Source organism: Malaclemys terrapin, chromosome 5 (genome assembly GCF_027887155.1).
Source record: "Malaclemys terrapin pileata isolate rMalTer1 chromosome 5, rMalTer1.hap1, whole genome shotgun sequence".
Taxonomy (NCBI): domain Eukaryota; kingdom Metazoa; phylum Chordata; order Testudines; family Emydidae; genus Malaclemys; species Malaclemys terrapin.
The window spans coordinates 58,593,613-58,603,338 of NC_071509.1; the positions used below are offsets into that span (position 1 = coordinate 58,593,613).

At 47.2% G+C, this 9,726-nt stretch overlaps 1 long non-coding RNA gene across 1 annotated transcript; it reads left to right on the plus strand.

The window, feature by feature from the left end:
* Positions 1-288: 288 nt before the first annotated feature.
* Positions 289-6,975, plus strand: LOC128838697 (uncharacterized). The gene is made up of 2 exons (XR_008445242.1): positions 289-1,055; positions 4,561-6,975. It is a non-coding gene; the product is annotated as an uncharacterized LOC128838697 (long non-coding RNA).
* The last annotated feature ends 2,751 nt before the right edge of the window (positions 6,976-9,726 follow it).

The following is a 9,726-nucleotide window of genomic DNA, read 5'->3' on the forward strand; positions in this document are numbered from 1 at the left end:
ATACCCATAGTGAGCCAGCTGGGCTGCAGGAGGCAGGGAGGTGGCCTCGGGGGAGAGGAGACAGGGTGATGAACAGATTTGAGGAGGCAGGCAGGCAGAGAGTGAGGGGCTTGAAGGGCACTACAGATTCAATAGAGATTTGATGATAGCAGGTAAATAAAGGGTGAGAAGAGGCATGTGGGGCTGTGCCTGGGGTTGGGAGGAGCCCAGAGTCTGTACAAGCCTTTTCCTGAACAGTAGGGAAATCCTCAGCTGCCCTTTAGGGCAGTTATAACCCTCCTTTTGTTAGGCCCAAAAACTGAAAAACATGTTTATCTCGGCTTCTGCTTGTTATCCCAGTAAAGATGCTTATCTCAGTTCTCACTGTCGTTTCCCATGCATAAAGCTGCACATATACAGGATGTATAGAAGATATATGGCAAAGGGGAGGGGGTTGGACGGACCCTGGGAAAGGAATGTGAAGGACGGGAAGCTAAACAGATGTATCCTGATTACTACTAGAACTGAATTTAAACAATGCATAGGTTAGCAGAATTTAGACACGCTAAGTTGTTTGTCTCTCTGTATAAAAGAAGCCCAGTTGTGCTTGTAAGGTGTGTTCCTCCCTCTGGCATGAGTCGAGGGGGACACCCGCTCAGCTGACTGATCAATAAAGAACTTGAAGCCGTCTTCTAGACTCCCGTGCCTCCTTGGGGTAATTGGGCAGCTCCAGGGGGAAACGAGCCCATTTGGCTAACAAATGGCGACTCCGCCGGGACTTCTCTCCCTGTAGAGGGCACTGACCGACGGCCGAGGGCGATTCCGAGGAGTGGCCACCTCGAGCTGTTGCTTTGCTCGGGCCTCGGATCGTCACAATCGGCCGGGGCGGCTGCGTCCTCTCTAAAGAGAACTCTGAAGGACACGGAAGCAAGACGGCTTCAGAAGGAGGGGAAGTCTGACTGCCGGACGCGGCCACTTCGGGCGGTAAGTGCGTTTACCTCCTGGGTTTGAGGAATAACGCCCCCGAGGTGTGGGTTGGACAGTGGAAATCCCCTAGGCAGCCTGTATACGGGAAGGTATGTTAACATTATTGTAGCTTTGTAAATGTCTTGTTGTTCTGTTTTTGGTTAAAGGGTAAGCAAATAACGGCCAATGAGTAACGTAACTAACTCCACAAGTCCATGGGCCGTTTTTAACAATTATTGGGACTTGGAGCAACCTCAGGGATTACTCTTGTCTATAGGAAGGGTAATCTTGTTTCTCCTCTTAATGGTGTGTTGGAAACCGAGATTGTAACTGATTAAAGGATCTGTGTGAAAGATGAATGAGTGCTGCTGACAGGTCTGAGGCTTAAGCTGACTTCAGCCGCCCCAAGACTCCTGCAAGGGGAAACCCGATGACCAGGATATCTTGATTGCAAGGGGGGTCAGCCGAACCTCGTGACCCAGCGGATATCTGAGTTAGAACTAGATCTATACCTCTTCCCCCTCTTGATATCTCTGTCTCGGAAAACTCTGGGTAAAGCATAATGGGGTCCGGACGAAGCACCTTCTCCTGGACACCCCTGGGATGTATGCTGCATAACTGGAAGGCGTTTAGACGCCAGGCTAATTATGGAATTGTATTATGTAAAGACAAGCTTGTAAAATTCTGTACTCTTGAATGGATGACATTTGGGGTGGAATGGCCCGAGGGCGGGACGCTCAAACCAGGGGTTGTACAAGCAGTACATAGCATTGTGATCTGGGATGGGCATTGGGACCAATATCCCTATATAGATATTTGGCAGGACCTTGTGGCCAATCATCCCCCATGGTTACAAAAATGTAGATCACAAACTATTAAAACCTTAATGGCCCGTGCCCCTGTTAGGAAACCCTGTTTCCCTGTTAAGAAATCTTGTCTGCGGGCTGTGATTCCCTCTGCCCCTGATCCTATGCCCCCTCCCCCTTTGTATCCCGGCCTCCTGGCTCCGGTATCCTCAATTGAAATCCCCACCCCCTCCTCTGAGGATAATGGCTCAACTGAAAGGGGTGAGCCAAGCGACCAGGACTTTTCCAAACAGGAGCCCCCTCCCCGGTGTCTAACCACACCAGGAGCAAGGGTGGCCCGGTACTCCAAGGGCCCCTGCAACAGAATTATTTGTATCCACTGCAGGAAACTGTAGCCCCTGAGGGTAATCTCACTATGGTATATATTCCCTTTACCACTAGTGATCTATATAATTGGAAGCAACAGAATCCCCCGTTCTCGGAAGAAAGGGGCCCACGTTTTAGCCATGGCCCAAAGGAAAGGATATGAAGAAAGGGAGGACAAAGTTAAGGGACGGCCAGGGCCACCGGGGTAGGGGTGGGGCCCCTGCCTGGGTCGAAATCAGTGCGCTATCTGTAGGAAAGAGGGGCACTGGAAGAATGAATGCCCCCGGTGACAGGCCATGGAAAAGGAACATAAAGATAAAACCCCGTCCCTTCCCATCCTCTACAACAGTACAGGATGTTCAGGGGAGGAGTCTTCCCCATAGGGGGGTCGGGGAACCCAGCGACCCCTCCTGACAGCACAAGCTGCCAGCCTGGATCCCACAGTAAAAATTAAAGTGGAGGGCCGCCCAATTGAAGCCCTTATTGATACTGGGGCCACTCTTAGTTTGCTCCCCCTTAATAAGGCTCCCCGAGATAGAGCTCGGGGACGTGCCATAGTCCAGGGGATAGAGGGACAAACTACAGCTTTGGAAAAAAACTTTGCCTCTCCTAGTAAAAATAGGGGACCGTCAAATTTGCCATCAGTTTGTTTGCAGTCCCTCCTGCCCCATAGCGCTGCTTGGACGAGATATCCTCACTAAATTACAGGCGGAGATCTCATTCGATAACGGGACAATGGAAGTCAGAATCCCTAAGCAACAAGCCTCTAATTACCAGATGGCTCTCATAAATGCTAGAGATCACTCCCTGGAAGCCAGCTGCTGGGAGGGGGGTGTAAATCCCAAGGTCTGGGCGGAGGAAGGAGGCGTGGCCCGAGCCAGGAATGCTACACCAGTGCATATTTCCCTTAAGGAGGGAAGCAGCCCAGTCTGAATTCGACAATACCCCCTTAAGCTAACCACTCGGATCGGGTTAAAACCCCTGATTCAAAAGTTTTTGCAGTGCGGGTGGTTAAAGGAAGACACGTCCCCATACAATACTCCAATAATGGGGGTGCCTAAGCCTAATGGGCAGTATTGGTTGGTCCAGGACCTAAGACAAATTAACAAGTTAATAGCAGAGACTGTTTGCCTTTGAGTGGGTGGATCCGGACACCCATTACAGGGCCCAATATCTTTGGACTGTTGTCTCACAGAGACTCACCTGTGCACCAGAGATTTTTGGCAGCCAGCTAAAAAGGGACCTGGCCCCATTCCTGGCTAACCATCCTGCATGTAACATAGTTCAGTACTGCGATGATCTGCTCTTGAGTACTGAAACAGACAGTCTGCAAGGAGCAAACTGTAGATCTCCTCAATCCCCTTGGGGTACAGGGATATAAAGTATCAAAGGAAAAAGCTCAGTTGGTTAAGCAGCAGGTCACCTTCCTTGGATACCACCTCTGCCAAGGGAGTCGCAGTTTGGGTAAAGAAAGAATCCAGGTTATACTTAACAGCCCTTAACCCCGGCACCCCCGAGAATTAAGGGCTTTTCTGGGACTGACTGGCTTCTGTCGACTCTGGATCCCTGACTATGGCGGAAAAGCCAGACCACTATATGAGTCTTTAACTAAAGAAGGTCTGCTCCACTGGAAATGGACCAGGGAAATGGAAAAAGCATTTCGAGAGCTTAAAGAAGCCTTGGTTCAGCCTCCCGCTCTAGCCCTCCCAGATTCCCGGAAGCCATTCACCCTATACGTTCATGAAAGAGGAGGGGTGGCAGCTGGAGTCCTGTGCCAAAGGTCAGGACCAACCTGGCGACCCATTGGATACTATTCGAAGGTCTTGGACCCTGTCGCCAAGGGGTGGCCTGCCTGCTTATGGGCCGTTGCAGCAACCGCTCTCCTTGTACAGGAGGCTGAAAAGTTTACCCTGGGAGGGGACACTGAGGTTGTGGTTCCCCATGGGGTGCCTCAAATACTGGGGACAGGTGCTGGGGAAAAGCATCTAAATCCCAGTCGACATACCAGATATGAGGTAGGGCCCTTGCTAGCCCCTAACTTAACCTCTAGGACAGTTAGCTCCCTCAACCTAGCTACCCTATTGCCTGACCCTTGGGTTTCCTATGAGACCAGCCCCACTCATGACTGTATTGAAGTCTTGCAACAGGTGTCCCAGGCACTCGGTATACAATGGAAGTTGCATACCCCCTGGAGGCCGCAAAGCACGGGACAGGTGGAAAGAATGAATAGGACTCTCAAGGATACCCTCACTAAACTATGCACAGAGTCTAGTTTAAAGTGGCTTGATGCGCTACCGCTCGCCCTTACCCGCATTCGAAGGGCCCCACGTAAGGGTCTTAAGCTTTCACCATTATCCCAGGGTTCCGGGAGGATGTAAACTGGGAAATGGGGAAGGACTCCTTATGGAAACAGGTCTCTGGGTTGCAATCTGTTTTGTTACAGCTGCATCGACGCAGTGCCTTTTCAGGCCCTTCCCTTGGACCAGCCCATGTACCCGTTCCAGATCGGTGATCAGGTCCTCGTCAAGAAGTGGAAGCGTGACCCCCTTACACCACGGTGGGACGGCCCGCACACTGTCTCGCTCATCAGCCAAGCTGCAGTCAAAGTTCTTGGGAGTGACAAATGGACACACCATACGCGGGTAAAGCGGTTTCTGAACCCTAACCCGGAGACTGAACTAGCGGAAGAGGACACCAGCCCTCTGCCCGCCCCGGCTCCGGATGCCCGGGGTGGCACAGGTGAAGACTCCACCTGGGAGTATCAGTACTTGGATGGACTAAAGGGACTGTTTAGAAAAAGATAATGAAATTATTGTTAATATCTTTGTTTATGTGCTTCCACCACTATTATGGTTGGGAAAATAGGTTTTTACAGCTGGGGGAGACAATAGCAAAATCCTTTAACCTCAGTAACTGTTGGGTGTGCGGAGGCCCAGGGGAATTAAATGAATGGCCTTGGGTAGCCCAGCCGGTACAGCCCAAATGGTGGCTCAGCAATTTGAGTATAGTCCACGATGGAACGGGGGTTTGGACTGAGGATAGTAGCCCCTGGCGACTGTATTCTTCTGGAAAGGGTATTCTCTGCCTTAATTGGACAAGGCGGGAGGGAGTGTACTTGGGAGAAAGCAAGTATGATTGGACTCTATCCCCAGGGTTTGATTGCTGGGACCCTTATTGTCATCTGTATGACTGTTCTAAATATCAGGGGCAATGGAACCAGACCCATGTGAGGCTCACCAATAATAGTTGGGTGAAATGCTCCAAACAATACTACCCTACGGCCGAAGGTTGCAGGGCGGTAGGACAGGATGGGTTCTTTGACGCCCTATTCACGAGTTGCCAGGTAGACAATACCACTAGCAAGGACCACGTGGTACGGTGGTTTCAAATGGGCATGGCAGAATCAGAATGGAACTCGAGTATGGGGTTTTAAACAATTCTGGTCTAGCACCAATCAGCCAAAATGGGGCTGCGATTGAGTCTGGAAAGCAGGAGCTGGGGCGTGGAGATGTGATTATTGCAGTTCAGCTGATGGAATGGTGGGGGGACCTTTAGGGCCAGGTAATCCTTTATATTTTGACCATCTAGAGGACGATGAGAATGAGGAAACCTGGGATGGCCCCTTTGCTAATGGAACCTGGGCTCTAAAGGGCCATTATTGGATCCGCGGGTCCTATGCCTACCGAAGATTGCCTCCAAATTGGTCTGGGATATGTTATGTTGGATATATAAGACCCTTGTTCTTTCTACTACTCCAGATGCAGGGAAATACATTGGGAATTAAGGTTTAATTAGAGAAAGGCGGTTCGTGGATTCCACCCTGACCGCCGGAAGCTCCCAAACATGGGGGGCTCAGGAGTGGCCCCCTGAGAGAATTATAAAACATTATGGTCCAGCTACATGGAATCCTAATGAGTGGATCTCAGGGGCCAGGGAGCCCATTTACAACTTGAACCGGATAATTAGGCTGCAAGCCATTTTAGAAATAATAACTAATCAGACGGCTGCAGCTCTTGATCTTTTGGCCGATCAGTCCACTCAGATGAGGAATGTGCTCTACCAGCACCATCTAGTTCTTGATTATTTGCTGGCAGAAGAAGGGGGAATTTGTGCAAAATTAAACGAATCTAATTGCTGTTTACAAATAAATGATAATGGAAAGGCGGTAAAACAGCTAACAAAAGAAATGAGGAAGTTAGCCCATGTCCCGGTCCAAACATGGGGTGGGTGGAATACGGACTGGTTCACGTCCTGGTTACCGCAACTAGGATGGCTCCGAGAAGGCCTTCTTCTCTTTGTACTCTTTATTACAACCCTATTAACCCTAGCTTGCTTAGCTCCCTGTATAGTTGCATTAGTCCGACGAATGGCTAATCAAATTATACACCAACAAATGATGGCCCTATACCAGCCGGTGAAGGCTGAGAATTGGGGGCCATAAGGCTCTCAAAATGCTTTTTAGGGGGGAATCTTGTTAGGCCCAAAAACTGAAAAACATGTTTATCTCGGCTTCTGCTTGTTATCCCAGTAAAGATGCTTATCTCAGTTCTCACTGTCGTTTCCCATGCATAAAGCTGCACATATACAGGATGTATAGAAGATATATGGCAAAGGGGAGGGGGTTGGACGGACCCTGGGAAAGGAATGTGAAGGACGGGAAGCTAAACAGATGTATCCTGATTACTACTAGAACTGAATTTAAACAATGCATAGGTTAGCAGAATTTAGACACGCTAAGTTGTTTGTCTCTCTGTATAAAAGAAGCCCAGTTGTGCTTGTAAGGTGTGTTCCTCCCTCTGGCATGAGTCGAGGGGGACACCCGCTCAGCTGACTGATCAATAAAGAACTTGAAGCCGTCTTCTAGACTCCCGTGCCTCCTTGGGGTAATTGGGCAGCTCCAGGGGGAAACGAGCCCATTTGGCTAACACTTTGATCGCTCTCAGTAGTGCAAAGGGGACTGAGTTGCACCAAAAGGCCAGTCCCTGGTCCTTATTAAGTGAATGCCAAAGAGAAAAGAGAGAAAAGGACCTTGTTTACAGTTTATCTATCTTCCACGGTCCTGCTCTCCCTCCTGTCTCTAGAGGACTAAAAGAGGCTGTACTTTGTCTGGACAGCCCAGATGGTTCCATTTTATTTTTTTTTAGCATATGCAGGATTATATATAGGACTTTGACTTGTTCTGAGGGCATTTCATCGTTCTGTTTCTAGGGAGAATAAAGATTAGAATTGGAGTTTTATCTAACTCAAACTCCTGGGAGGGAATTTCCACTAAAGGCTTGATCCTGTACCATTCAAATCAATGGGAATCTTTCTATTGATTGAATGGGAGCAGGATGAAGCACTAAGGGAACTTTCCCCCTTTTGCATAATAGATATGGAATCACCAAGTGCCCAGACACACACGGGTAATACTGAATACCCGAAAGACCAGAATTCCCACCATTGTACCTGCTTTTAACAGGTTATTTCTCAGGGTGGTGAGTTAACAGGACACAGAAACTGTCCATGAGGGAACAAAAGGATAGCAGATTCTCATTTGGGGAATTGTGTGCTGCGATTAAATTAAAAGCTGCTGGGCCATTAAGGGACAAAAAAATCTCTATGGCAAACTACTTATAAACAAGAAAAGATTTTTTTTTAACCTAAGCTAGTTTCTTCAGTTGTTTTTACACACTTTTCCCTACTTCATTAACCATTTGCTGTAATGCTTTGTAGTCCTTTTAGTTTTATTTTATTTAAGTCAAGGTCCAGCTAACTTTGTGGTCAGGTGTATTTTAATATCCTAAATTCTTTGGTTTATTTTTTCAAGTTACATATTTATTAAGATCAAGCTACTAGCAATTGAAGTTCCAAATCATAATATAAGATTGAATAAGTATGATGCTTCAGACAGAAGATCTGGCAGGTTGGTGTGATGGAATTTATTCTAACAATGAAGTTATTTTAAATTAAAATTACTCAACTCTTTTGCTGTTTTTTTTTCTTGAAATAAAGGTGTGACCCAGGGAGCCCCACAATGACAACTGACAGAGGGCACACCATGCCATAGCTCTCATCACACTGGACACAGTCATTGCCCTGACTCACTACTGTCATAATCTATATCTAAAAGGTGTTGTGTAAGATGTCATATGCAAACTGATAACCTGTTGGCCATTAATATTATTGTATGAGGTATGTAAAGGTGAGCTATAAAGAATTATAGATGTGTGTTGGAAATATGTTCCTAAAATGGGTTTGGTAACCAGCCCTAAATCCAGCCAATCCTAGCAAAGGAATGTTGTTTCTTCAGTTTGACTGTGGTCTTCAGGGTAAATTAAGTAAAGTGAGACCAAAGACAATGAAAAGGACATTTAAAGGTAAGGTAAACACAGCCCTCAAGTGAGCAAGTGGGGGAAGATGGCCACTTAACTGTCCTGATGGGTGATGAAGGCTGCACCCCCAGGAAGCCTTCCTGCCTTTTGAAACAGGGTCAGTGAACTTTGTGAAGATAGAAGCAGAAGCAAAAAGCCATTTTTTATCTACAGCTGGATGGAAACAAGGGGCCAGAGCTCTTGTAATCTGAAAAAGCTGGATCCTTCAGCCAAGGGGTTGAAGTCTCTGGGAACTGCCATAGGTGAGAACCTGCTTAGACCAAGATTATAACTTGTTGAAATGGAGTTTTAGCCACTAGAAAGCATGTCTTATTTTGTTTGTAATCATAACTGCATCTTCTTACTTATTATCACTTAAATCCCCATTTGCTAATAAACTTATTTTCCTTTATTATAAAACCATCTCAGTGCTGTGCATTTAACTGAAGGGTAAAATCTTCAACCAAAGGAATAGTCTGTTGTGTGTTCTGTCTCTTTGAAGGCAGCAAACTTGATAACTTTTATGAGGGTTCAATGAGAGGGACTGGACACCGCAGAAAGATGGGAATTGCAGTCCACTGATTGTTACCTGAAAGGCAAGGTTTGGACTGGCAGAGTCCTGAGGAGTTTGCTAGCAAGGCAGACTAACTGGTGTGTCAGGTTGCTGACTCATAGTTTAGCAACAGCAAAGCTCACTCTCGCTGAGGCAGAGTGGTAACACAGTGGCTCACTGTTCTTTGTGACTTGAGCAGGGCATCACAAAGGGCATCAAAAAGCCCAAATCCATCATCTAATCAGGAGAAGATCAGGAAAAAAGTGCAGGGTAGATAGTAATCTGAAGCTCTAGTTATCTAGTGCTGCAAAACAAGTTTGCTCACCCTGCTGCAGACTTGTGTCCTTCACTTTATGTTTATTCTATGTGTGGCATCTCCTGTCTGGTATAGAGGGAATAAAATAATCCTAGGGAAGATCCAGAATGGATCCTGGGGGCCAGGTGTGCATGCATACATGTGCTCTCACACACATACAGAGACAGAGGGAAAACAACAAAGCCAAATTTTGCAAAAAGTTCAGCACTCAGAATGCAACCAAACTGCTGAGCTTTTTGCAAAATCTGGCCATTTATTCTGAGGCCCAAATGGAAGCTGAGCAGTTTTGAAAATCTGACCCATAAAGATTGGGAGGAAGACACAGAAGAGCTGGTGAGCACAAGGGCATGAATAGCATGAGTTACTTCACATAAGTCCTGGAAAGGT